This window comes from Haliotis asinina, chromosome 2 (genome assembly GCF_037392515.1).
Source record: "Haliotis asinina isolate JCU_RB_2024 chromosome 2, JCU_Hal_asi_v2, whole genome shotgun sequence".
NCBI classification, from domain to species: domain Eukaryota; kingdom Metazoa; phylum Mollusca; class Gastropoda; order Lepetellida; family Haliotidae; genus Haliotis; species Haliotis asinina.
The window spans coordinates 6036327-6061250 of NC_090281.1; the positions used below are offsets into that span (position 1 = coordinate 6036327).

General features: G+C 41.2%; 15 non-coding genes across 15 annotated transcripts; all 15 read left to right on the forward strand.

The window, feature by feature from the left end:
• The first annotated feature begins 134 nt into the window (after window positions 1–134).
• Trnam-cau (transfer RNA methionine (anticodon CAU)) lies at window positions 135–234 on the forward strand. The gene is made up of 2 exons: window positions 135–171; window positions 199–234. It is a non-coding gene; the product is annotated as a tRNA-Met (tRNA).
• A 1860-nt stretch (window positions 235–2094) lies between these two features.
• Window positions 2095–2194, forward strand: Trnam-cau (transfer RNA methionine (anticodon CAU)). The gene is made up of 2 exons: window positions 2095–2131; window positions 2159–2194. It is a non-coding gene; the product is annotated as a tRNA-Met (tRNA).
• A 1860-nt stretch (window positions 2195–4054) lies between these two features.
• On the forward strand, window positions 4055–4154 carry Trnam-cau (transfer RNA methionine (anticodon CAU)). Its single transcript has 2 exons — window positions 4055–4091; window positions 4119–4154. It is a non-coding gene; the product is annotated as a tRNA-Met (tRNA).
• Window positions 4155–5524: 1370 nt separating this feature from the next.
• Window positions 5525–5624, forward strand: Trnam-cau (transfer RNA methionine (anticodon CAU)). The gene is made up of 2 exons: window positions 5525–5561; window positions 5589–5624. It is a non-coding gene; the product is annotated as a tRNA-Met (tRNA).
• A 390-nt stretch (window positions 5625–6014) lies between these two features.
• On the forward strand, window positions 6015–6114 carry Trnam-cau (transfer RNA methionine (anticodon CAU)). The gene is made up of 2 exons: window positions 6015–6051; window positions 6079–6114. It is a non-coding gene; the product is annotated as a tRNA-Met (tRNA).
• A 392-nt stretch (window positions 6115–6506) lies between these two features.
• Trnam-cau (transfer RNA methionine (anticodon CAU)) lies at window positions 6507–6606 on the forward strand. The gene is made up of 2 exons: window positions 6507–6543; window positions 6571–6606. It is a non-coding gene; the product is annotated as a tRNA-Met (tRNA).
• Window positions 6607–6996: 390 nt separating this feature from the next.
• Trnam-cau (transfer RNA methionine (anticodon CAU)) lies at window positions 6997–7096 on the forward strand. The gene is made up of 2 exons: window positions 6997–7033; window positions 7061–7096. It is a non-coding gene; the product is annotated as a tRNA-Met (tRNA).
• Window positions 7097–8956: 1860 nt separating this feature from the next.
• Window positions 8957–9056, forward strand: Trnam-cau (transfer RNA methionine (anticodon CAU)). The gene is made up of 2 exons: window positions 8957–8993; window positions 9021–9056. It is a non-coding gene; the product is annotated as a tRNA-Met (tRNA).
• A 3330-nt stretch (window positions 9057–12386) lies between these two features.
• Window positions 12387–12486, forward strand: Trnam-cau (transfer RNA methionine (anticodon CAU)). The gene is made up of 2 exons: window positions 12387–12423; window positions 12451–12486. It is a non-coding gene; the product is annotated as a tRNA-Met (tRNA).
• A 390-nt stretch (window positions 12487–12876) lies between these two features.
• Window positions 12877–12976, forward strand: Trnam-cau (transfer RNA methionine (anticodon CAU)). Its single transcript has 2 exons — window positions 12877–12913; window positions 12941–12976. It is a non-coding gene; the product is annotated as a tRNA-Met (tRNA).
• Window positions 12977–13366: 390 nt separating this feature from the next.
• Window positions 13367–13466, forward strand: Trnam-cau (transfer RNA methionine (anticodon CAU)). Its single transcript has 2 exons — window positions 13367–13403; window positions 13431–13466. It is a non-coding gene; the product is annotated as a tRNA-Met (tRNA).
• An 880-nt stretch (window positions 13467–14346) lies between these two features.
• Window positions 14347–14446, forward strand: Trnam-cau (transfer RNA methionine (anticodon CAU)). Its single transcript has 2 exons — window positions 14347–14383; window positions 14411–14446. It is a non-coding gene; the product is annotated as a tRNA-Met (tRNA).
• An 880-nt stretch (window positions 14447–15326) lies between these two features.
• Trnam-cau (transfer RNA methionine (anticodon CAU)) lies at window positions 15327–15426 on the forward strand. Its single transcript has 2 exons — window positions 15327–15363; window positions 15391–15426. It is a non-coding gene; the product is annotated as a tRNA-Met (tRNA).
• An 880-nt stretch (window positions 15427–16306) lies between these two features.
• Trnam-cau (transfer RNA methionine (anticodon CAU)) lies at window positions 16307–16406 on the forward strand. Its single transcript has 2 exons — window positions 16307–16343; window positions 16371–16406. It is a non-coding gene; the product is annotated as a tRNA-Met (tRNA).
• Window positions 16407–20716: 4310 nt separating this feature from the next.
• Window positions 20717–20816, forward strand: Trnam-cau (transfer RNA methionine (anticodon CAU)). Its single transcript has 2 exons — window positions 20717–20753; window positions 20781–20816. It is a non-coding gene; the product is annotated as a tRNA-Met (tRNA).
• Window positions 20817–24924: the final 4108 nt, after the last annotated feature.

A 24924-nucleotide genomic window follows, 5' to 3' on the forward strand; every position in this document is an offset into this window, starting at 1 on the left:
CCTCATATTGTGCATCATTTACAACAGTCGAATGCAAGTTAAGGTGTTGAAAAACCAGCACAGTATCCAATTGTCTGGCACTTCATTTGTGACAGTTGAGAAATATATATCTAAATTTCCGACCAACGTTTCAAGCCTCGGTAGCGCAGTAGGTAGCGCGTCAGTCTCATAATCAGTCAAGCTTCCAATGTCAGAGCAATCTGAAGGTCGTGAGTTCGATCCTCACCCGGGGCATTTCGTTTTTCTATTTTTCCTTCATAATCATTACCATATTCGTTTCAAACTGTTTCCACTGAGCTCTTCTACTGCTGTACCCGTCTGCATGAAATAGTCTGACCGACAAATATGTGACAAATGCAGGAAACACGAAATGGCTGTACAGCCACAACACAGGAAGTGCTTACATGAAGAAAATAAACGCATTTTTCAATACCTTTTTCAAGTACACTCCTCCTTACGTCTCTCGGGATTATGATGTTAACTTCTGTTTCCTCATACTGTGCATCATTTACAACAGTCGAATGCAAGTAAAGGTGTTGAAAAACCAGCACAGTATCCAATTGTCTGGCACTTCATTTGTGACAGTTGAGAAATATATATCTAAATTTCCGACCAACGTTTCAAGCCTCGGTAGCGCAGTAGGTAGCGCGTCAGTCTCATAATCAGTCAAGCTTCCAATGTCAGAGCAATCTGAAGGTCGTGAGTTCGATCCTCCCCCGGGCCATTTCGTTTTTCTGTTTTTCCTTCAAAATCATTACCATATTCGTTTCAAACTATTTCCACTCAGCCTTTCTACTGCTGTACCCGTCTGCATGAAATAGTCTGACCGATAAATATGTGACAAATGCAGCAAACACGAAATGGCTGTACAGCCACAACACAGGAAGTGCTTACATGAAGAAAATAAACGCATTTTTCAATTCCTTTTTCAAGTACACTCCTCCTTACGTCTCTCAGGATTATGATGTTAACTTCTGTTTCCTCACATTGTGCATCATTTACAACAGTCGAATGCAAGTTAAGGTGTTGAAAAACCAGCACAGTCTCCATTTATCTGGCACGTGATTTGTGACAGTTGAGAAATATATATCTAAATTTCCGATCAGCGTTTCAAGCCTCGGTAGCGCAGTAGGTATCGCGTCAGTCTCATAATCAGTCAAGCTTCCAATGTCAGAGCAATCTGAAGGTCGTGAGTTCGATCCTCACCCGGGGCATTTCGTTTTTCTGTTTTTCCTTCATAATCATTACCATATTCGTTTCAAACTGTTTCCACTGAGCTCTTCTACTGCTGTACCCGTCTGCCTGAAATAGTCTGACCGATAAATATGTGACAAATGCAGCAAACAGGAAATGGCTGTACAGCCACAACACAGGAAGTGCTTACATGAAGAAAATAAACGCATTTTTCAATTCCTTTTTCAAGTACACTCCTCCTTACGTCTCTCAGGATTATGATGTTAACTGCTGTTTCGTCATATTGTGCATCATTTACAACAGTCGAATGCAAGTTAAGGTGTTGAAAAACCAGCACAGTATCCAATTGTCTGGCACTTCATTTGTGACAGTTGAGAAATATATATCTAAATTTCCGATCAGCGTTTCAAGCCTCGGTAGCGCAGTAGGTAGCGCGTCAGTCTCATAATCAGTCAAGCTTCCAATGTCAGAGCAGTCTGAAGGTCGTGAGTTCGATCCTCACCCGGGGCATTTCGTTTTCCTGTTTTTCCTTCATAATCATTACCATATTCGTTTCAAACTGTTTCCACTGAGCTCTTCTACTGCTGTACCCGTCTGCCTGAAATAGTCTGACCGATAAATATGTGACAAATGCAGCAAACACGAAATGGCTGTACAGCCACAACACAGGAAGTGCTTACATGAAGAAAATAAACGCATTTTTCAATTCCTTTTTCAAGTACACTCCTCCTTACGTCTCTCAGGATTATGATGTTAACTGCTGTTTCCTCATATTGTGCATCATTTACAACAGTCGAATGCAAGTTAGGGTGTTGAAAAACCAGCACAGTATCCAATTGTCTGGCACTTCATTTGTGACAGTTGAGAAATATATATCTAAATTTCCGACCAACGTTTCAAGCCTCGGTAGCGCAGTAGGTAGCGCGTCAGTCTCATAATCAGTCAAGCTTCCAATGTCAGAGCAATCTGAAGGTCGTGAGTTCGATCCTCACCCGGGGCATTTCGTTTTTCTATTTTTCCTTCATAATCATTACCATATTCGTTTCAAACTGTTTCCACTGAGCTCTTCTACTGCTGTACCCGTCTGCATGAAATAGTCTGACCGACAAATATGTGACAAATGCAGGAAACACGAAATGGCTGTACAGCCACAACACAGGAAGTGCTTACATGAAGAAAATAAACGCATTTTTCAATACCTTTTTCAAGTACACTCCTCCTTACGTCTCTCGGGATTATGATGTTAACTTCTGTTTCCTCATACTGTGCATCATTTACAACAGTCGAATGCAAGTAAAGGTGTTGAAAAACCAGCACAGTATCCAATTGTCTGGCACTTCATTTGTGACAGTTGAGAAATATATATCTAAATTTCCGACCAACGTTTCAAGCCTCGGTAGCGCAGTAGGTAGCGCGTCAGTCTCATAATCAGTCAAGCTTCCAATGTCAGACCAATCTGAAGGTCGTGAGTTCGATCCTCCCCCGGGCCATTTCGTTTTTCTGTTTTTCCTTCATAATCATTACCATATTCGTTTCAAACTATTTCCACTCAGCCTTTCTACTGCTGTACCCGTCTGCATGAAATAGTCTGACCGATAAATATGTGACAAATGCAGCAAACACGAAATGGCTGTACAGCCACAACACAGGAAGTGCTTACATGAAGAAAATAAACGCATTTTTCAATTCCTTTTTCAAGTACACTCCTCCTTACGTCTCTCAGGATTATGATGTTAACTTCTGTTTCCTCACATTGTGCATCATTTACAACAGTCGAATGCAAGTTAAGGTGTTGAAAAACCAGCACAGTCTCCATTTATCTGGCACGTGATTTGTGACAGTTGAGAAATATATATCTAAATTTCCGATCAGCGTTTCAAGCCTCGGTAGCGCAGTAGGTATCGCGTCAGTCTCATAATCAGTCAAGCTTCCAATGTCAGAGCAATCTGAAGGTCGTGAGTTCGATCCTCACCCGGGGCATTTCGTTTTTCTGTTTTTCCTTCATAATCATTACCATATTCGTTTCAAACTGTTTCCACTGAGCTCTTCTACTGCTGTACCCGTCTGCCTGAAATAGTCTGACCGATAAATATGTGACAAATGCAGCAAACAGGAAATGGCTGTACAGCCACAACACAGGAAGTGCTTACATGAAGAAAATAAACGCATTTTTCAATTCCTTTTTCAAGTACACTCCTCCTTACGTCTCTCAGGATTATGATGTTAACTGCTGTTTCCTCATATTGTGCATCATTTACAACAGTCGAATGCAAGTTAGGGTGTTGAAAAACCAGCACAGTATCCAATTGTCTGGCACTTCATTTGTGACAGTTGAGAAATATATATCTAAATTTCCGACCAACGTTTCAAGTCTCGGTAGCGCAGTAGGTAGCGCGTCAGTCTCATAATCAGTCAAGCTTCCAATGTCAGAGCAATCTGAAGGTCGTGAGTTCGATCCTCACCCGGGGCATTTCTTTTTTCTGTTTTTCCTTCATAATCATTACCATATTCGTTTCAAACTGTTTCCACTCAGCTCTTCTACTGCTGTACCCGTCTGCATGAAATAGTCTGACCGATAAATATGTGACAAATGCAGGAAACACGAAATGGCTGTACAGCCACAACACAGGAAGTGCTTACATGAAGAAAATAAACGCATTTTTCAATTCCTTTTTCAAGTACACTCCTCCTTACGTCTCTCGGGATTATGATGTTAACTTCTGTTTCCTCACATTGTGCATCATTTACAACAGTCGAATGCAAGTTAAGGTGTTGAAAAACCAGCACAGTATCCAATTGTCTGGCACTTCATTTGTGACAGTTGAGAAATATATATCTAAATTTCCGACCAACGTTTCAAGCCTCGGTAGCGCAGTAGGTAGCGCGTCAGTCTCATAATCAGTCAAGCTTCCAATGTCAGAGCAATCTGAAGGTCGTGAGTTCGATCCTCACCCGGGGCATTTCTTTTTTCTGTTTTTCCTTCATAATCATTACCATATTCGTTTCAAACTGTTTCCACTCAGCCTTTCTACTGCTGTACCCGTCTGCCTGAAATAGTCTGACCGATAAATATGTGACAAATGCAGCAAACAGGGAATGGCTGTACAGCCACAACACAGGAAGTGCTTACATGAAGAAAATAAACGCATTTTTCAATTCCTTTTTCAAGTACACTCCTCCTTACGTCTCTCAGGATTATGATGTTGACTGCTGTTTCCCCATATTGTGCATCATTTACAACAGTCGAATGCAAGTTAAGGTGTTGAAAAACCAGCACAGTATCCAATTGTCTGGCACTTCATTTGTGACAGTTGAGAAATATATATCTAAATTTCCGACCAACGTTTCAAGCCTCGGTAGCGCAGTAGGTATCGCGTCAGTCTCATAATCAGTCAAGCTTCCAATGTCAGAGCAATCTGAAGGTCGTGAGTTCGATCCTCCCGCGGGGCATTTCGTTTTTCTGTTTTTCCTTCATAATCATTACCATATTCGTTTCAAACTGTTTCCACTCAGCTCTTCTACTGCTGTACCCGTCTGCCTGAAATAGTCTGACCGATAAATATGTGACAAATGCAGGAAACACGAAATGGCTGTACAGCCACAACACAGGAAGTGCTTACATGAAGAAAATAAACGCATTTTTCAATTCCTTTTTCAAGTACACTCCTCCTTACGTCTCTCAGGATTATGATGTTAGCTTCTGTTTCCTCATACTGTGCATCATTTACAACAGTCGAATGCAAGTTAAGGTGTTGAAAAACCAGCACAGTATCCATTTATCTGGCACGTGATTTGTGACAGTTGAGAAATATATATCAACATTTCCGATCAGCGTTTCAAGCCTCGGTAGCGCAGTAGGTTTCGCGTCAGTCTCATAATCAGTCAAGCTTCCAATGTCAGAGCAATCTGAAGGTCGTGAGTTCGATCCTCACCCGGGGCATTTCGTTTTTCTGTTTTTCCTTCATAATCATTACCATATTCGTTTCAAACTGTTTCCACTGAGCTCTTCTACTGCTGTACCCGTCTGCCTGAAATAGTCTGACCGACAAATATGTGACAAATGCAGCAAACAGGAAATGGCTGTACAGCCACAACACAGGAAGTGCTTACATGAAGAAAATAAACGCATTTTTCAATTCCTTTTTCAAGTACACTCCTCCTTACGTCTCTCAGGATTATGATGTTAACTGCTGTTTCCTCATATTGTGCATCATTTACAACAGTCGAATGCAAGTTAGGGTGTTGAAAAACCAGCACAGTATCCAATTGTCTGGCACTTCATTTGTGACAGTTGAGAAATATATATCTAAATTTCCGACCAACGTTTCAAGCCTCGGTAGCGCAGTAGGTAGCGCGTCAGTCTCATAATCAGTCAAGCTTCCAATGTCAGAGCAATCTGAAGGTCGTGAGTTCGATCCTCACCCGGGGCATTTCGTTTTTCTGTTTTTCCTTCATAATCATTACCATATTCGTTTCAAACTGTTTCCACTCAGCTCTTCTACTGCTGTACCCGTCTGCATGAAATAGTCTGACCGATAAATATGTGACAAATGCAGGAAACACGAAATGGCTGTACAGCCACAACACAGGAAGTGCTTACATGAAGAAAATAAACGCATTTTTCAATTCCTTTTTCAAGTACACTCCTCCTTACGTCTCTCGGGATTATGATGTTAGCTGCTGTTTCCTCATACTGTGCATCATTTACAACAGTCGAATGCAAGTTAAGGTGTTGAAAAACCAGCACAGTATCCAATTGTCTGGCACTTCATTTGTGACAGTTGAGAAATATATATCTAAATTTCCGACCAACGTTTCAAGCCTCGGTAGCGCAGTAGGTAGCGCGTCAGTCTCATAATCAGTCAAGCTTCCAATGTCAGAGCAATCTGAAGGTCGTGAGTTCGATCCTCACCCGGGGCATTTCTTTTTTTTCTGTTTTTCCTTCATAATCATTACCATATTTGTTTCAAACTGTTTCCACTCAGCTCTTCTACTGCTGTACCCGTCTGCCTGAAATAGTCTGACCGACAAGTATGTGACAAATCCAGCAAACACGAAATGGCTGTACAGCCACAACACAGGAAGTGCTTACATGAAGAAAATAAACGCATTTTTCAATTCCTTTTTCAAGTACACTCCTCCTTACGTCTCTCAGGATTATGATGTTAACTTCTGTTTCCTCACATTGTGCATCATTTACAACAGTCGAATGCAAGTTAAGGTGTTGAAAAACCAGCACAGTATCCAATTGTCTGGCACTTCATTTGTGACAGTTGAGAAATATATATCTAAATTTCCGACCAACGTTTCAAGCCTCGGTAGCGCAGTAGGTAGCGCGTCAGTCTCATAATCAGTCAAGCTTCCAATGTCAGAGCAATCTGAAGGTCGTGAGTTCGATCCTCACCCGGGGCATTTCTTTTTTCTGTTTTTCCTTCATAATCATTACCATATTCGTTTCAAACTGTTTCCACTCAGCCTTTCTACTGCTGTACCCGTCTGCCTGAAATAGTCTGACCGATAAATATGTGACAAATGCAGCAAACAGGGAATGGCTGTACAGCCACAACACAGGAAGTGCTTACATGAAGAAAATAAACGCATTTTTCAATTCCTTTTTCAAGTACACTCCTCCTTACGTCTCTCAGGATTATGATGTTGACTGCTGTTTCCTCATATTGTGCATCATTTACAACAGTCGAATGCAAGTTAGGGTGTTGAAAAACCAGCACAGTATCCAATTGTCTGGCACTTCATTTGTGACAGTTGAGAAATATATATCTAAATTTCCGACCAACGTTTCAAGCCTCGGTAGCGCAGTAGGTAGCGCGTCAGTCTCATAATCAGTCAAGCTTCCAATGTCAGAGCAATCTGAAGGTCGTGAGTTCGATCCTCACCCGGGGCATTTCGTTTTTCTGTTTTTCCTTCATAATCATTACCATATTCGTTTCAAACTGTTTCCACTCAGCTCTTCTACTGCTGTACCCGTCTGCCTGAAATAGTCTGACCGATAAATATGTGACAAATGCAGCAAACACGAAATGGCTGTACAGCCACAACACAGGAAGTGCTTACATGAAGAAAATAAACGCATTTTTCAATTCCTTTTTCAAGTACACTCCTCCTTACGTCTCTCGGGATTATGATGTTAGCTTCTGTTTCCTCATACTGTGCATCATTTACAACAGTCGAATGCAAGTTAAGGTGTTGAAAAACCAGCACAGTATCCATTTATCTGGCACGTGATTTGTGACAGTTGAGAAATATATATCAACATTTCCGATCAGCGTTTCAAGCCTCGGTAGCGCAGTAGGTTTCGCGTCAGTCTCATAATCAGTCAAGCTTCCAATGTCAGAGCAATCTGAAGGTCGTGAGTTCGATCCTCACCCGGGGCATTTCGTTTTTCTGTTTTTCCTTCATAATCATTACCATATTCGTTTCAAACTGTTTCCACTCAGCTCTTCTACTGCTGTACCCGTCTGCCTGAAATAGTCTGACCGATAAATATGTGACAAATGCAGCAAACACGAAATGGCTGTACAGCCACAACACAGGAAGTGCTTACATGAAGAAAATAAACGCATTTTTCAATTCCTTTTTCAAGTACACTCCTCCTTACGTCTCTCGGGATTATGATGTTAGCTTCTGTTTCCTCATACTGTGCATCATTTACAACAGTCGAATGCAAGTTAAGGTGTTGAAAAGACAGCACAGTCTCCATTTATCTGGCACGTGATTTGTGACAGTTGAGAAATATATATCTAAATTTCCGATCAGCGTTTCAAGCCTCGGTAGCGCAGTAGGTATCGCGTCAGTCTCATAATCGGTCAAGCCTCCAATGTCAGAGCAATCTGAAGGTCGTGAGTTCGATCCTCACCCGGGGCATTTCGTTTTTCTGTTTTTCCTTCATAATCATTACCATATTTGTTTCAAACTGTTTCCACTCAGCTCTTCTACTGCTGTACCCGTCTGCCTGAAATAGTCTGACCGATAAATATGTGACAAATGCAGCAAACACGAAATGGCTGTACAGCCACAACACAGGAAGTGCTTACATGAAGAAAATAAACGCATTTTTCAATTCCTTTTTCAAGTACACTCCTCCTTACGTCTCTCAGGATTATGATGTTAACTGCTGTTTCCTCACATTGTGCATCATTTACAACAGTCGAATGCAAGTTAAGGTGTTGAAAAACCAGCACAGTATCCATTTATCTGGCACTTCATTTGTGACAGTTGAGAAATATATATCTAAATTTCCGATCAGCGTTTCAAGCCTCGGTAGCGCAGTAGGTATCGCGTCAGTCTCATAATCAGTCAAGCTTCCAATGTCAGAGCAATCTGAAGGTCGTGAGTTCGATCCTCACCCGGGGCATTTCGTTTTTCTGTTTTTCCTTCATAATCATTACCATATTCGTTTCAAACTGTTTCCACTCAGCTCTTCTACTGCTGTACCCGTCTGCCTGAAATAGTCTGACCGATAAATATGTGACAAATGCAGCAAACACGAAATGGCTGTACAGCCACAACACAGGAAGTGCTTACATGAAGAAAATAAACGCATTTTTCAATTCCTTTTTCAAGTACACTCCTCCTTACGTCTCTCAGGATTATGATGTTAGCTTCTGTTTCCTCACATTGTGCATCATTTACAACAGTCGAATGCAAGTTAAGGTGTTGAAAAACCAGCACAGTATCCAATTGTCTGGCACTTCATTTGTGACAGTTGAGAAATATATATCTAAATTTCCGACCAACGTTTCAAGCCTCGGTAGCGCAGTAGGTAGCGCGTCAGTCTCATAATCAGTCAAGCTTCCAATGTCAGAGCAATCTGAAGGTCGTGAGTTCGATCCTCACCCGGGGCATTTCGTTTTTCTATTTTTCCTTCGTAATCATTACCATATTCGTTTCAAACTGTTTCCACTGAGCTCTTCTACTGCTGTACCCGTCTGCATGAAATAGTCTGACCGATAAATATGTGACAAATGCAGGAAACACGAAATGGTTGTACAGCCACAACACAGGAAGTGCTTACATGAAGAAAATAAACGCATTTTTCAATTCCTTTTTCAAGTACACTCCTCCTTACGTCTCTCGGGATTATGATGTTAGCTTCTGTTTCCTCACATTGTGCATCATTTACAACAGTCGAATGCAAGTTAAGGTGTTGAGAAAACAGCACAGTCTCCATTTATCTGGCACGTGATTTGTGACAGTTGAGAAATATATATCTAAATTTCCGATCAGCGTTTCAAGCCTCGGTAGCGCAGTAGGTATCGCGTCAGTCTCATAATCAGTCAAGCCTACAATGTCAGAGCAATCTGAAGGTCGTGAGTTCGATCCTCACCCGGGGCATTTCGTTTTTCTGTTTTTCCTTCATAATCATTACCATATTCGTTTCAAACTGTTTCCACTCAGCTCTTCTACTGCTGTACCCGTCTGCCTGAAATAGTCTGACCGATAAATATGTGACAAATGCAGCAAACACGAAATGGCTGTACAGCCACAACACAGGAAGTGCTTACATGAAGAAAATAAACGCATTTTTCAATTCCTTTTTCAAGTACACTCCTCCTTACGTCTCTCAGGATTATGATGTTAACTTCTGTTTCCTCACATTGTGCATCATTTACAACAGTCGAATGCAAGTTAAGGTGTTGAAAAACCAGCACAGTATCCATTTATCTGGCACGTGATTTGTGACAGTTGAGAAATATACATCTAAATTTCCGATCAGCGTTTCAAGCCTCGGTAGCGCAGTCGGTATCGCGTCAGTCTCATAATCAGTCAAGCTTCCAATGTCAGAGCAATCTGAAGGTCGTGAGTTCGATCCTCACCCGGGGCATTTCGTTTTTCTGTTTTTCCTTCATAATCATTACCATATTCGTTTCAAACTGTTTCCACTCAGCTCTTCTACTGCTGTACCCGTCTGCCTGAAATAGTCTGACCGATAAATATGTGACAAATGCAGCAAACACGAAATGGCTGTACAGCCACAACACAGGAAGTGCTTACATGAAGAAAATAAACGCATTTTTCAATTCCTTTTTCAAGTACACTCCTCCTTACGTCTCTCAGGACTATGATGTTAACTTCTGTTTCCTCACATTGTGCATCATTTACAACAGTCGAATGCAAGTTAAGGTGTTGAAAAACCAGCACAGTATCCAATTGTCTGGCACTTCATTTGTGACAGTTGAGAAATATATATCTAAATTTCCGACCAACGTTTCAAGCCTCGGTAGCGCAGTAGGTAGCGCGTCAGTCTCATAATCAGTCAAGCTTCCAATGTCAGAGCAATCTGAAGGTCGTGAGTTCGATCCTCACCCGGGCCATTTCTTTTTTCTGTTTTTCCTTCATAATCATTACCATATTCGTTTCAAACTGTTTCCACTGAGCTCTTCTACTGCTGTACCCGTCTGCCTGAAATAGTCTGACCGATAAATATGTGACAAATGCAGCAAACACGAAATGGCTGTACAGCCACAACACAGGAAGTGCTTACATGAAGAAAATAAACGCATTTTTCAATTCCTTTTTCAAGTACACTCCTCCTTACGTCTCTCAGGATTATGATGTTAACTTCTGTTTCCTCACATTGTGCATCATTTACAACAGTCGAATGCAAGTTAAGGTGTTGAAAAACCAGCACAGTATCCATTTATCTGGCACTTCATTTGTGACAGTTGAGAAATATATATCTAAATTTCCGATCAGCGTTTCAAGCCTCGGTAGCGCAGTAGGTATCGCGTCAGTCTCATAATCAGTCAAGCTTCCAATGTCAGAGCAATCTGAAGGTCCTGAGTTCGATCCTCACCCGGGGCATTTCTTTTTTCTGTTTTTCCTTCATAATCATTACCATATTCGTTTCAAACTGTTTCCACTCAGCTCTTCTACTGCTGTACCCGTCTGCCTGAAATAGTCTGACCGATAAATATGTGACAAATGCAGGAAACACGAAATGGCTGTACAGCCACAACACAGGAAGTGCTTACATGAAGAAAATAAACGCATTTTTCAATTCCTTTTTCAAGTACACTCCTCCTTACGTCTCTCAGGATTATGATGTTAACTTCTGTTTCCTCACATTGTGCATCATTTACAACAGTCGAATGCAAGTTAAGGTGTTGAAAAACCAGCACAGTATCCATTTATCTGGCACTTCATTTGTGACAGTTGAGAAATATATATCTAAATTTCCGATCAGCGTTTCAAGCCTCGGTAGCGCAGTAGGTATCGCGTCAGTCTCATAATCAGTCAACCTTCCAATGTCAGAGCAATCTGAAGGTCGTGAGTTCGATCCTCACCCGGGGCATTTCTTTTTTCTGTTTTTCCTTCATAATCATTACCATATTCGTTTCAAACTGTTTCCACTCAGCTCTTCTACTGCTGTACCCGTCTGCCTGAAATAGTCTGACCGATAAATATATGACAAATGCAGCAAACACGAAATGGCTGTACAGCCACAACACAGGAAGTGCTTACATGAAGAAAATAAACGCATTTTTCAATTCCTTTTTCAAGTACACTCCTCCTTACGTCTCTCAGGATTATGATGTTAACTTCTGTTTCCTCACATTGTGCATCATTTACAACAGTCGAATGCAAGTTAAGGTGTTGAAAAACCAGCACAGTATCCAATTGTCTGGCACTTTATTTGTGACAGTTGAGAAATATATATCTAAATTTCCGACCAACGTTTCAAGCCTCGGTAGCGCAGTAGGTATCGCGTCAGTCTCATAATCAGTCAAGCTTCCAATGTCAGAGCAATCTGAAGGTCGTGAGTTCGATCCTCACCCGGGGCATTTCTTTTTTCTGTTTTTCCTTCATAATCATTACCATATTCGTTTCAAACTGTTTCCACTCAGCTCTTCTACTGCTGTACCCGTCTGCCTGAAATAGTCTGACCGATAAATATGTGACAAATGCAGGAAACACGAAATGGCTGTACAGCCACAACACAGGAAGTGCTTACATGAAGAAAATAAACGCATTTTTCAATTCCTTTTTCAAGTACACTCCTCCTTACGTCTCTCAGGATTATGATGTTAACTGCTGTTTCCTCATATTGTGCATCATTTACAACAGTCGAATGCATGTCAAGGTGTTGAAAAACCAGCACAGTATCCAATTGTCTGGCACTTCATTTGTGACAGTTGAGAAATATACATCTAAATTTCCGACCAACGTTTCAAGCCTCGGTAGCGCAGTAGGTAGCGCGTCAGTCTCATAATCAGTCAAACTTCCAATGTCAGAGCAATCTGAAGGTCGTGAGTTCGATCCTCACCCGGGGCATTTCTTTTTTCTGTTTTTCCTTCATAATCATTACCATATTCGTTTCAAACTATTTCCACTCAGCTCTTCTACTGCTGTACCCGTCTGCATGAAATAGTCTGACCGATAAATATGTGACAAATGCAGCAAACACGAAATGGCTGTACAGCCACAACACAGGAAGTGCTTACATGAAGAAAATAAACGCATTTTTCAATTCCTTTTTCAAGTACACTCCTCCTTACGTCTCTCAGGATTATGATGTTAACTTCTGTTTCCTCACATTGTGCATCATTTACAACAGTCGAATGCAAGTTAAGGTGTTGAAAAACCAGCACAGTATCCAATTGTCTGGCACTTCATTTGTGACAGTTGAGAAATATATATCTAAATTTCCGACCAACGTTTCAAGCCTCGGTAGCGCAGTAGGTAGCGCGTCAGTCTCATAATCAGTCAAGCTTCCAATGTCAGAGGAATCTGAAGGTCGTGAGTTCGATCCTCACCCGGGGCATTTCGTTTTTCTGTTTTTCCTTCATAATCATTACCATATTCGTTTCAAACTGTTTCCACTCAGCTCTTCTACTGCTGTACCCGTCTGCCTGAAATAGTCTGACCGATAAATATGTGACAAATGCAGCAAACACGAAATAGCTGTACAGCCACAACACAGGAAGTGCTTACATGAAGAAAATAAACGCATTTTTCAATTCCTTTTTCAAGTACACTCCTCCTTACGTCTCTCAGGATTATGATGTTAACTTCTGTTTCCTCACATTGTGCATCATTTACAACAGTCGAATGCAAGTTAAGGTGTTGAAAAACCAGCACAGTATCCAATTGTCTGGCACTTCATTTGTGACAGTTGAGAAATATATATCTAAATTTCCGACCAACGTTTCAAGCCTCGGTAGCGCAGTAGGTAGCGCGTCAGTCTCATAATCAGTCAAGCTTCCAATGTCAGAGCAATCTGAAGGTCGTGAGTTCGATCCTCACCCGGGGCATTTCTTTTTTCTGTTTTTCCTTCATAATCATTACCATATTCGTTTCAAACTGTTTCCACTCAGCTCTTCTACTGCTGTACCCGTCTGCCTGAAATAGTCTGACCGATAAATATGTGACAAATGCAGGAAACACGAAATGGCTGTACAGCCACAACACAGGAAGTGCTTACATGAAGAAAATAAACGCATTTTTCAATTCCTTTTTCAAGTACACTCCTCCTTACGTCTCTCAGGATTATGATGTTAACTGCTGTTTCCTCATATTGTGCATCATTGACAACAGTCGAATGCATGTCAAGGTGTTGAAAAACCAGCACAGTATCCAATTGTCTGGCACTTCATTTGTGACAGTTGAGAAATATATATCTAAATTTCCGACCAACGTTTCAAGCCTCGGTAGCGCAGTAGGTAGCGCGTCAGTCTCATAATCAGTCAAGCTTCCAATGTCAGAGCAATCTGAAGGTCGTGAGTTCGATCCTCACCCGGTGCATTTCTTTTTTCTGTTTTTCCTTCATAATCATTACCATATTCGTTTCAAACTGTTTCCACTCAGCTCTTCTACTGCTGTACCCGTCTGCATGAAATAGTCTGACCGATAAATATGTGACAAATGCAGCAAACACGAAATGGCTGTACAGCCACAACACAGGAAGTGCTTACATGAAGAAAATAAACGCATTTTTCAATTCCTTTTTCAAGTACACTCCTCCTTACGTCTCTCAGGATTATGATGTTAACTTCTGTTTCCTCACATTGTGCATCATTTACAACAGTCGAATGCAAGTTAAGGTGTTGAAAAACCAGCACAGTATCCAATTGTCTGGCACTTCATTTGTGACAGTTGAGAAATATATATCTAAATTTCCGACCAACGTTTCAAGCCTCGGTAGCGCAGTAGGTAGCGCGTCAGTCTCATAATCAGTCAAGCTTCCAATGTCAGAGCAATCTGAAGGTCGTGAGTTCGATCCTCACCCGGGGCATTTCTTTTTTCTGTTTTTCCTTCATAATCATTACCATATTCGTTTCAAACTGTTTCCACTCAGCACTTCTACTGCTGTACCCGTCTGCCTGAAATAGTCTGACCGATAAATATGTGACAAATGCAGGAAACACGAAATGGCTGTACAGCCACAACACAGGAAGTGCTTACATGAAGAAAATAAACGCATTTTTCAATTCCTTTTTCAAGTACACTCCTCCTTACGTCTCTCAGGATTATGATGTTAACTTCTGTTTCCTCACATTGTGCATCATTTACAACAGTCGAATGCAAGTTAAGGTGTTGAAAAACCAGCACAGTATCCAATTGTCTGGCACTTCATTTGTGACAGTTGAGAAATATATATCTAAATTTCCGACCAACGTTTCAAGCCTCGGTAGCGCAGTAGGTAGCGCGTCAGTCTCATAATCAGTCAAGCTTCCAATGTCAGAGCAATCTGAAGGTCGTGAGTTCGATCCTCCCCCGGGGCATTTCGTTTTTCTGTTTTTCCTTCATAATCATTACCATATTCGTTTCAAACTGTTTCCACTGAGCTCTTCTACTGCTGTACCCGTCTGCCTGAAATAGTCTGACCGATAAATATGTGACAAATGCAGGAAACACGAAATGGCTGTACAGCCACAACACAGGAAGTGCTTACATGAAGAAAATAAACGCATTTTTCAATTCCTTTTTCAAGTACACTCCTCCTTACGTCTCTCAGGATTATGATGTTAACTTCTGTTTCCTCACATTGTGCATCATTTACAACAGTCGAATGCAAGTTAAGGTGTTGAAAAACCAGCACAGTATCCAATTGTCTGGCACTTCATTTGTGACAGTTGAGAAATATATATCTAAATTTCCGACCAACGTTTCAAGCCTCGGTAGCGCAGTAGGTAGCGCGTCAGTCTCATAATCAGTCAAGCTTCCAATGTCAGAGCAATCTGAAGGTCGTGAGTTCGATCCTCACCCGGGGCATTTCTTTTTTCTGTTTTTCCTTCATAATCATTACCATATTCGTTTCAAACTGTTTCCACTCAGCACTTCTACTGCTGTACCCGTCTGCCTGAAATAGTCTGACCGATAAATATGTGACAAATGCAGGAAACACGAAATGGCTGTACAGCCACAACACAGGAAGTGCTTACATGAAGAAAATAAACGCATTTTTCAATTCCTTTTTCAAGTACACTCCTCCTTACGTCTCTCAGGATTATGATGTTAACTGCTGTTTCCTCATATTGTGCATCATTGACAACAGTCGAATGCATGTCAAGGTGTTGAAAAACCAGCACAGTATCCAATTGTCTGGCACTTCATTTGTGACAGTTGAGAAATATATATCTAAATTTCCGACCAACGTTTCAAGCCTCGGTAGCGCAGTAGGTAGCGCGTCAGTCTCATAATCAGTCAAGCTTCCAATGTCAGAGCAATCTGAAGGTCGTGAGTTCGATCCTCACCCGGTGCATTTCTTTTTTCTGTTTTTCCTTCATAATCATTACCATATTCGTTTCAAACTGTTTCCACTCAGCTCTTCTACTGCTGTACCCGTCTGCATGAAATAGTCTGACCGATAAATATGTGACAAATGCAGCAAACACGAAATGGCTGTACAGCCACAACACAGGAAGTGCTTACATGAAGAAAATAAACGCATTTTTCAATTCCTTTTTCAAGTACACTCCTCCTTACGTCTCTCAGGATTATGATGTTAACTTCTGTTTCCTCACATTGTGCATCATTTACAACAGTCGAATGCAAGTTAAGGTGTTGAAAAACCAGCACAGTATCCAATTGTCTGGCACTTCATTTGTGACAGTTGAGAAATATATATCTAAATTTCCGACCAACGTTTCAAGCCTCGGTAGCGCAGTAGGTAGCGCGTCAGTCTCATAATCAGTCAAGCTTCCAATGTCAGAGCAATCTGAAGGTCGTGAGTTCGATCCTCACCCGGGGCATTTCTTTTTTCTGTTTTTCCTTCATAATCATTACCATATTCGTTTCAAACTGTTTCCACTCAGCACTTCTACTGCTGTACCCGTCTGCCTGAAATAGTCTGACCGATAAATATGTGACAAATGCAGGAAACACGAAATGGCTGTACAGCCACAACACAGGAAGTGCTTACATGAAGAAAATAAACGCATTTTTCAATTCCTTTTTCAAGTACACTCCTCCTTACGTCTCTCGGGATTATGATGTTAACTTCTGTTTCCTCACATTGTGCATCATTTACAACAGTCGAATGCAAGTTAAGGTGTTGAAAAACCAGCACAGTATCCAATTGTCTGGCACTTCATTTGTGACAGTTGAGAAATATATATCTAAATTTCCGACCAACGTTTCAAGCCTCGGTAGCGCAGTAGGTAGCGCGTCAGTCTCATAATCAGTCAAGCTTCCAATGTCAGAGCAATCTGAAGGTCGTGAGTTCGATCCTCACCCGATGCATTTCTTTTTTCTGTTTTTCCTTCATAATCATTACCATATTCGTTTCAAACTGTTTCCACTGAGCTCTTCTACTGCTGTACCCGTCTGCCTGAAATAGTCTGACCGATAAATATGTGACAAATGCAGGAAACAGGGAATTGCTGTACAGCCACAACACAGGAAGTGCTTACATGAAGAAAATAAACGCATTTTTCAATTCCTTTTTCAAGTACACTCCTCCTTACGTCTCTCAGGATTATGATGTTAACTGCTGTTTCCTCATATTGTGCATCATTTACAACAGTCGAATGCAAGTTAGGGTGTTGAAAAACCAGCACAGTATCCAATTGTCTGGCACTTCATTTGTGACAGTTGAGAAATATATATCTAAATTTCCGACCAACGTTTCAAGCCTCGGTAGCGCAGTAGGTATCGCGTCAGTCTCATAATCAGTCAACCTTCCAATGTCAGAGCAATCTGAAGGTCGTGAGTTCGATCCTCCCCCGGGGCATTTCGTTTTTCTGTTTTTCCTTCATAATCATTACCATATTCGTTTCAAACTGTTTCCACTCAGCTCTTCTACTGCTGTACCCGTCTGCCTGAAATAGTCTGACCGATAAATATGTGACAAATGCAGCAAACACGAAATGGCTGTACAGCCACAACACAGGAAGTGCTTACATGAAGAAAATAAACGCATTTTTCAATTCCTTTTTCAAGTACACTCCTCCTTACGTCTCTCGGGATTATGATGTTAGCTTCTGTTTCCTCATACTGTGCATCATTTACAACAGTCGAATGCAAGTTAAGGTGTTGAAAAGACAGCACAGTCTCCATTTATCTGGCACGTGATTTGTGACAGTTGAGAAATATATATCAACATTTCCGATCAGCGTTTCAAGCCTCGGTAGCGCAGTAGGTATCGCGTCAGTCTCATAATCAGTCAAGCTTCCAATGTCAGAGCAATCTGAAGGTCGTGAGTTCGATCCTCACCCGGGGCATTTCGTTTTTCTGTTTTTCCTTCATAATCATTACCATATTCGTTTCAAACTGTTTCCACTCAGCTCTTCTACTGCTGTACCCGTCTGCCTGAAATAGTCTGACCGATAAATATGTGACAAATGCAGGAAACACGAAATGGCTGTACAGCCACAACACAGGAAGTGCTTACATGAAGAAAATAAACGCATTTTTCAATTCCTTTTTCAAGTACACTCCTCCTTACGTCTCTCGGGATTATGATGTTAGTTTCTGTTTCCTCATACTGTGCATCATTTACAACAGTCGAATGCAAGTTAAGGTGTTGAAAAGACAGCACAGTCTCCATTTATCTGGCACGTGATTTGTGACAGTTGAGAAATATATATCTACATTTCCGATCAGCGTTTCAAGCCTCGGTAGCTCAGTAGGTATCGCGTCAGTCTCATAATCAGTCAAGCTTCCAATGTCAGAGCAATCTGAAGGTCGTGAGTTCGATCCTCACCCGGGGCATTTCTTTTTTCTGTTTTTCCTTCATAATCATTACCATATTCGTTTCAAACTGTTTCCACTCAGCTCTTCTACTGCTGTACCCGTCTGCCTGAAATAGTCTGACCGATAAATATGTGACAAATGCAGCAAACACGAAATGGCTGTACAGCCACAACACAGGAAGTGCTTACATGAAGAAAATAAACGCATTTTTCAATTCCTTTTTCAAGTACACTCCTCCTTACGTCTCTCAGGATTATGATGTTAACTTCTGTTTCCTCACATTGTGCATCATTTACAACAGTCGAATGCACGTTAAGGTGTTGAAAAACCAGCACAGTATCCATTTATCTGGCACGTGATTTGTGACAGTTGAGAAATATATATCTACATTTCCGATCAGCGTTTCAAGCCTCGGTAGCGCAGTAGGTATCGCGTCAGTCTCATAATCAGTCAAGCTTCCAATGTCAGAGCAATCTGAAGGTCGTGAGTTCGATCCTCACCCGGGGCATTTCGTTTTTCTGTTTTTCCTTCATAATCATTACCATATTCGTTTCAAACTGTTTCCACTCAGCTCTTCTACTGCTGTACCCGTCTGCCTGAAATAGTCTGACCGATAAATATGTGACAAATGCAGCAAACACGAAATGGCTGTACAGCCACAACACAGGAAGTGCTTACATGAAGAAAATAAACGCATTTTTCAATTCCTTTTTCAAGTACACTCCTCCTTACGTCTCTCAGGATTATGATGTTAACTTCTGTTTCCTCATATTGTGCATCATTTACAACAGTCGAATGCAAGTTAAGGTGTTGAAAAACCAGCACAGTATCCATTTATCTGGCACGTGATTTGTGACAGTTGAGAAATATATATCTAAATTTCCGATCAGCGTTTCAAGCCTCGGTAGCGCAGTAGGTATCGCGTCAGTCTCATAATCAGTCAAGCTTCCAATGTCAGAGCAATCTGAAGGTCGTGAGTTCGATCCTCACCCGGGGCATTTCGTTTTTCTGTTTTTCCTTCATAATCATTACCATATTCGTTTCAAACTATTTCCACTCAGCTCTTCTACTGCTGTACCCGTCTGCCTGAAATAGTCTGACCGATAAATATGTGACAAATGCAGCAAACACGAAATGGCTGTACAGCCACAACACAGGAAGTGCTTACATGAAGAAAATAAACGCATTTTTCAATTCCTTTTTCAAGTACACTCCTCCTTACGTCTCTCAGGATTATGATGTTAACTTCTGTTTCCTCACATTGTGCATCATTTACAACAGTCGAATGCAAGTTAAGGTGTTGAAAAACCAGCACAGTATCCAATTGTCTGGCACTTCATTTGTGACAGTTGAGAAATATATATCTAAATTTCCGACCAACGTTTCAAGCCTCGGTAGCGCAGTAGGTATTGCGTCAGTCTCATAATCAGTCAAGCTTCCAATGTCAGAGCAATCTGAAGGTCGTGAGTTCGATCCTCACCCGGGGCATTTCGTTTTTCTGTTTTTCCTTCATAATCATTACCATATTCGTTTCAAACTGTTTCCACTCAGCACTTCTACTGCTGTACCCGTCTGCCTGAAATAGTCTGACCGATAAATATGTGACAAATGCAGGAAACACGAAATGGCTGTACAGCCACAACACAGGAAGTGCTTACATGAAGAAAATAAACGCATTTTTCAATTCCTTTTTCAAGTACACTCCTCCTTACGTCTCTCAGGATTATGATGTTAACTGCTGTTTCCTCATATTGTGCATCATTGACAACAGTCGAATGCATGTCAAGGTGTTGAAAAACCAGCACAGTATCCAATTGTCTGGCACTTCATTTGTGACAGTTGAGAAATATATATCTAAATTTCCGACCAACGTTTCAAGCCTCGGTAGCGCAGTAGGTAGCGCGTCAGTCTCATAATCAGTCAAGCTTCCAATGTCAGAGCAATCTGAAGGTCGTGAGTTCGATCCTCACCCGGTGCATTTCTTTTTTCTGTTTTTCCTTCATAATCATTACCATATTCGTTTCAAACTGTTTCCACTCAGCTCTTCTACTGCTGTACCCGTCTGCATGAAATAGTCTGACCGATAAATATGTGACAAATGCAGCAAACACGAAATGGCTGTACAGCCACAACACAGGAAGTGCTTACATGAAGAAAATAAACGCATTTTTCAATTCCTTTTTCAAGTACACTCCTCCTTACGTCTCTCAGGATTATGATGTTAACTTCTGTTTCCTCACATTGTGCATCATTTACAACAGTCGAATGCAAGTTAAGGTGTTGAAAAACCAGCACAGTATCCAATTGTCTGGCACTTCATTTGTGACAGTTGAGAAATATATATCTAAATTTCCGACCAACGTTTCAAGCCTCGGTAGCGCAGTAGGTAGCGCGTCAGTCTCATAATCAGTCAAGCTTCCAATGTCAGAGCAATCTGAAGGTCGTGAGTTCGATCCTCACCCGGGGCATTTCTTTTTTCTGTTTTTCCTTCATAATCATTACCATATTCGTTTCAAACTGTTTCCACTCAGCACTTCTACTGCTGTACCCGTCTGCCTGAAATAGTCTGACCGATAAATATGTGACAAATGCAGGAAACACGAAATGGCTGTACAGCCACAACACAGGAAGTGCTTACATGAAGAAAATAAACGCATTTTTCAATTCCTTTTTCAAGTACACTCCTCCTTACGTCTCTCAGGATTATGATGTTAACTTCTGTTTCCTCACATTGTGCATCATTTACAACAGTCGAATGCAAGTTAAGGTGTTGAAAAACCAGCACAGTATCCAATTGTCTGGCACTTCATTTGTGACAGTTGAGAAATATATATCTAAATTTCCGACCAACGTTTCAAGCCTCGGTAGCGCAGTAGGTATCGCGTCAGTCTCATAATCAGTCAAGCTTCCAATGTCAGAGCAATCTGAAGGTCGTGAGTTCGATCCTCACCCGATGCATTTCTTTTTTCTGGTTTTCCTTCATAATCATTACCATATTCGTTTCAAACTGTTTCCACTGAGCTCTTCTACTGCTGTACCCGTCTGCCTGAAATAGTCTGACCGATAAATATGTGACAAATGCAGGAAACAGGGAATTGCTGTACAGCCACAACACAGGAAGTGCTTACATGAAGAAAATAAACGCATTTTTCAATTCCTTTTTCAAGTACACTCCTCCTTACGTCTCTCAGGATTATGATGTTAACTGCTGTTTCCTCATATTGTGCATCATTTACAACAGTCGAATGCAAGTTAGGGTGTTGAAAAACCAGCACAGTATCCAATTGTCTGGCACTTCATTTGTGACAGTTGAGAAATATATATCTAAATTTCCGACCAACGTTTCAAGCCTCGGTAGCGCAGTAGGTATCGCGTCAGTCTCATAATCAGTCAACCTTCCAATGTCAGAGCAATCTGAAGGTCGTGAGTTCGATCCTCACCCGGGGCATTTCGTTTTTCTGTTTTTCCTTCATAATCATTACCATATTCGTTTCAAACTGTTTCCACTCAGCTCTTCTACTGCTGTACCCGTCTGCCTGAAATAGTCTGACCGATAAATATGTGACAAATGCAGCAAACACGAAATGGCTGTACAGCCACAACACAGGAAGTGCTTACATGAAGAAAATAAACGCATTTTTCAATTCCTTTTTCAAGTACACTCCTCCTTACGTCTCTCGGGATTATGATGTTAGCTTCTGTTTCCTCATACTGTGCATCATTTACAACAGTCGAATGCAAGTTAAGGTGTTGAAAAACCAGCACAGTATCCAATTGTCTGGCACTTCATTTGTGACAGTTGAGAAATATATATCTAAATTTCCGACCAACGTTTCAAGCCTCGGTAGCGCAGTAGGTATCGCGTCAGTCTCATAATCAGTCAACCTTCCAGTGTCAGAGCAATCTGAAGGTCGTGAGTTCGATCCTCACCCGGGGCATTTCGTTTTTCTGTTTTTCCTTCATAATCATTACCATATTCGTTTCAAACTGTTTCCACTCAGCTCTTCTACTGCTGTACCCGTCTGCCTGAAATAGTCTGACCGATAAATATGTGACAAATGCAGCAAACACGAAATGGCTGTACAGCCACAACACAGGAAGTGCTTACATGAAGAAAATAAACGCATTTTTCAATTCCTTTTTCAAGTACACTCCTCCTTACGTCTCTCGGGATTATGATGTTAGCTTCTGTTTCCTCATACTGTGCATCATTTACAACAGTCGAATGCAAGTTAAGGTGTTGAAAAACCAGCACAGTATCCAATTGTCTGGCACTTCATTTGTGACAGTTGAGAAATATATATCTAAATTTCCGACCAACGTTTCAAGCCTCGGTAGCGCAGTAGGTATCGCGTCAGTCTCATAATCAGTCAACCTTCCAATGTCAGAGCAATCTGAAGGTCGTGAGTTCGATCCTCACCCGGGGCATTTCGTTTTTCTGTTTTTCCTTCATAATCATTACCATATTCGTTTCAAACTGTTTCCACTCAGCTCTTCTACTGCTGTACCCGTCTGCCTGAAATAGTCTGACCGATAAATATGTGACAAATGCAGCAAACACGAAATGGCTGTACAGCCACAACACAGGAAGTGCTTACATGAAGAAAATAAACGCATTTTTCAATTCCTTTTTCAAGTACACTCCTCCTTACGTCTCTCGGGATTATGATGTTAGCTTCTGTTTCCTCATACTGTGCATCATTTACAACAGTCGAATGCAAGTTAAGGTGTTGAAAAGACAGCACAGTCTCCATTTATCTGGCACGTGATTTGTGACAGTTGAGAAATATATATCAACATTTCCGAACAGCGTTTCAAGCCTCGGTAGCGCAGTAGGTATTGCGTCAGTCTCATAATCAGTCAAGCTTCCAATGTCAGAGCAATCTGAAGGTCGTGAGTTCGATCCTCACCCGGGGCATTTCGTTTTTCTGTTTTTCCTTCATAATCATTACCATATTCGTTTCAAACTGTTTCCACTCAGCTCTTCTACTGCTGTACCCGTCTGCCTGAAATAGTCTGACCGATAAATATGTGACAAATGCAGGAAACACGAAATGGCTGTACAGCCACAACACAGGAAGTGCTTACATGAAGAAAATAAACGCATTTTTCAATTCCTTTTTCAAGTACACTCCTCCTTACGTCTCTCGGGATTATGATGTTAGTTTCTGTTTCCTCATACTGTGCATCATTTACAACAGTCGAATGCAAGTTAAGGTGTTGAAAAGACAGCACAGTCTCCATTTATCTGGCACGTGATTTGTGACAGTTGAGAAATATATATCTACATTTCCGATCAGCGTTTCAAGCCTCGGTAGCTCAGTAGGTATCGCGTCAGTCTCATAATCAGTCAAGCTTCCAATGTCAGAGCAATCTGAAGGTCGTGAGTTCGATCCTCACCCGGGGCATTTCGTTTTTCTGTTTTTCCTTCATAATCATTACCATATTCGTTTCAAACTGTTTCCACTCAGCTCTTCTACTGCTGTACCCGTCTGCCTGAAATAGTCTGACCGATAAATATGTGACAAATGCAGCAAACACGAAATGGCTGTACAGCCACAACACAGGAAGTGCTTACATGAAGAAAATAAACGCATTTTTCAATTCCTTTTTCAAGTACACTCCTCCTTACGTCTCTCAGGATTATGATGTTAACTTCTGTTTCCTCACATTGTGCATCATTTACAACAGTCGAATGCAAGTTAAGGTGTTGAAAAACCAGCACAGTATCCATTTATCTGGCACGTGATTTGTGACAGTTGAGAAATATATATCTACATTTCCGATCAGCGTTTCAAGCCTCGGTAGCACAGTAGGTATCGCGTCAGTCTCATAATCAGTCAAGCTTCCAATGTCAGAGCAATCTGAAGGTCGTGAGTTCGATCCTCACCCGGGGCATTTCGTTTTTCTGTTTTTCCTTCATAATCATTACCATATTCGTTTCAAACTGTTTCCACTCAGCTCTTCTACTGCTGTACCCGTCTGCCTGAAATAGTCTGACCGATAAATATGTGACAAATGCAGCAAACACGAAATGGCTGTACAGCCACAACACAGGAAGTGCTTACATGAAGAAAATAAACGCATTTTTCAATTCCTTTTTCAAGTACACTCCTCCTTACGTCTCTCAGGATTATGATGTTAACTTCTGTTTCCTCACATTGTGCATCATTTACAACAGTCGAATGCAAGTTAAGGTGTTGAAAAACCAGCACAGTATCCATTTATCTGGCACGTGATTTGTGACAGTTGAGAAATATATATCTAAATTTCCGATCAGCGTTTCAAGCCTCGGTAGCGCAGTAGGTATCGCGTCAGTCTCATAATCAGTCAAGCTTCCAATGTCAGAGCAATCTGAAGGTCGTGAGTTCGATCCTCACCCGGGGCATTTCGTTTTTCTGTTTTTCCTTCATAATCATTACCATATTCGTTTCAAACTATTTCCACTCAGCTCTTCTACTGCTGTACCCGTCTGCATGAAATAGTCTGACCGATAAATATGTGACAAATGCAGCAAACACGAAATGGCTGTACAGCCACAACACAGGAAGTGCTTACATGAAGAAAATAAACGCA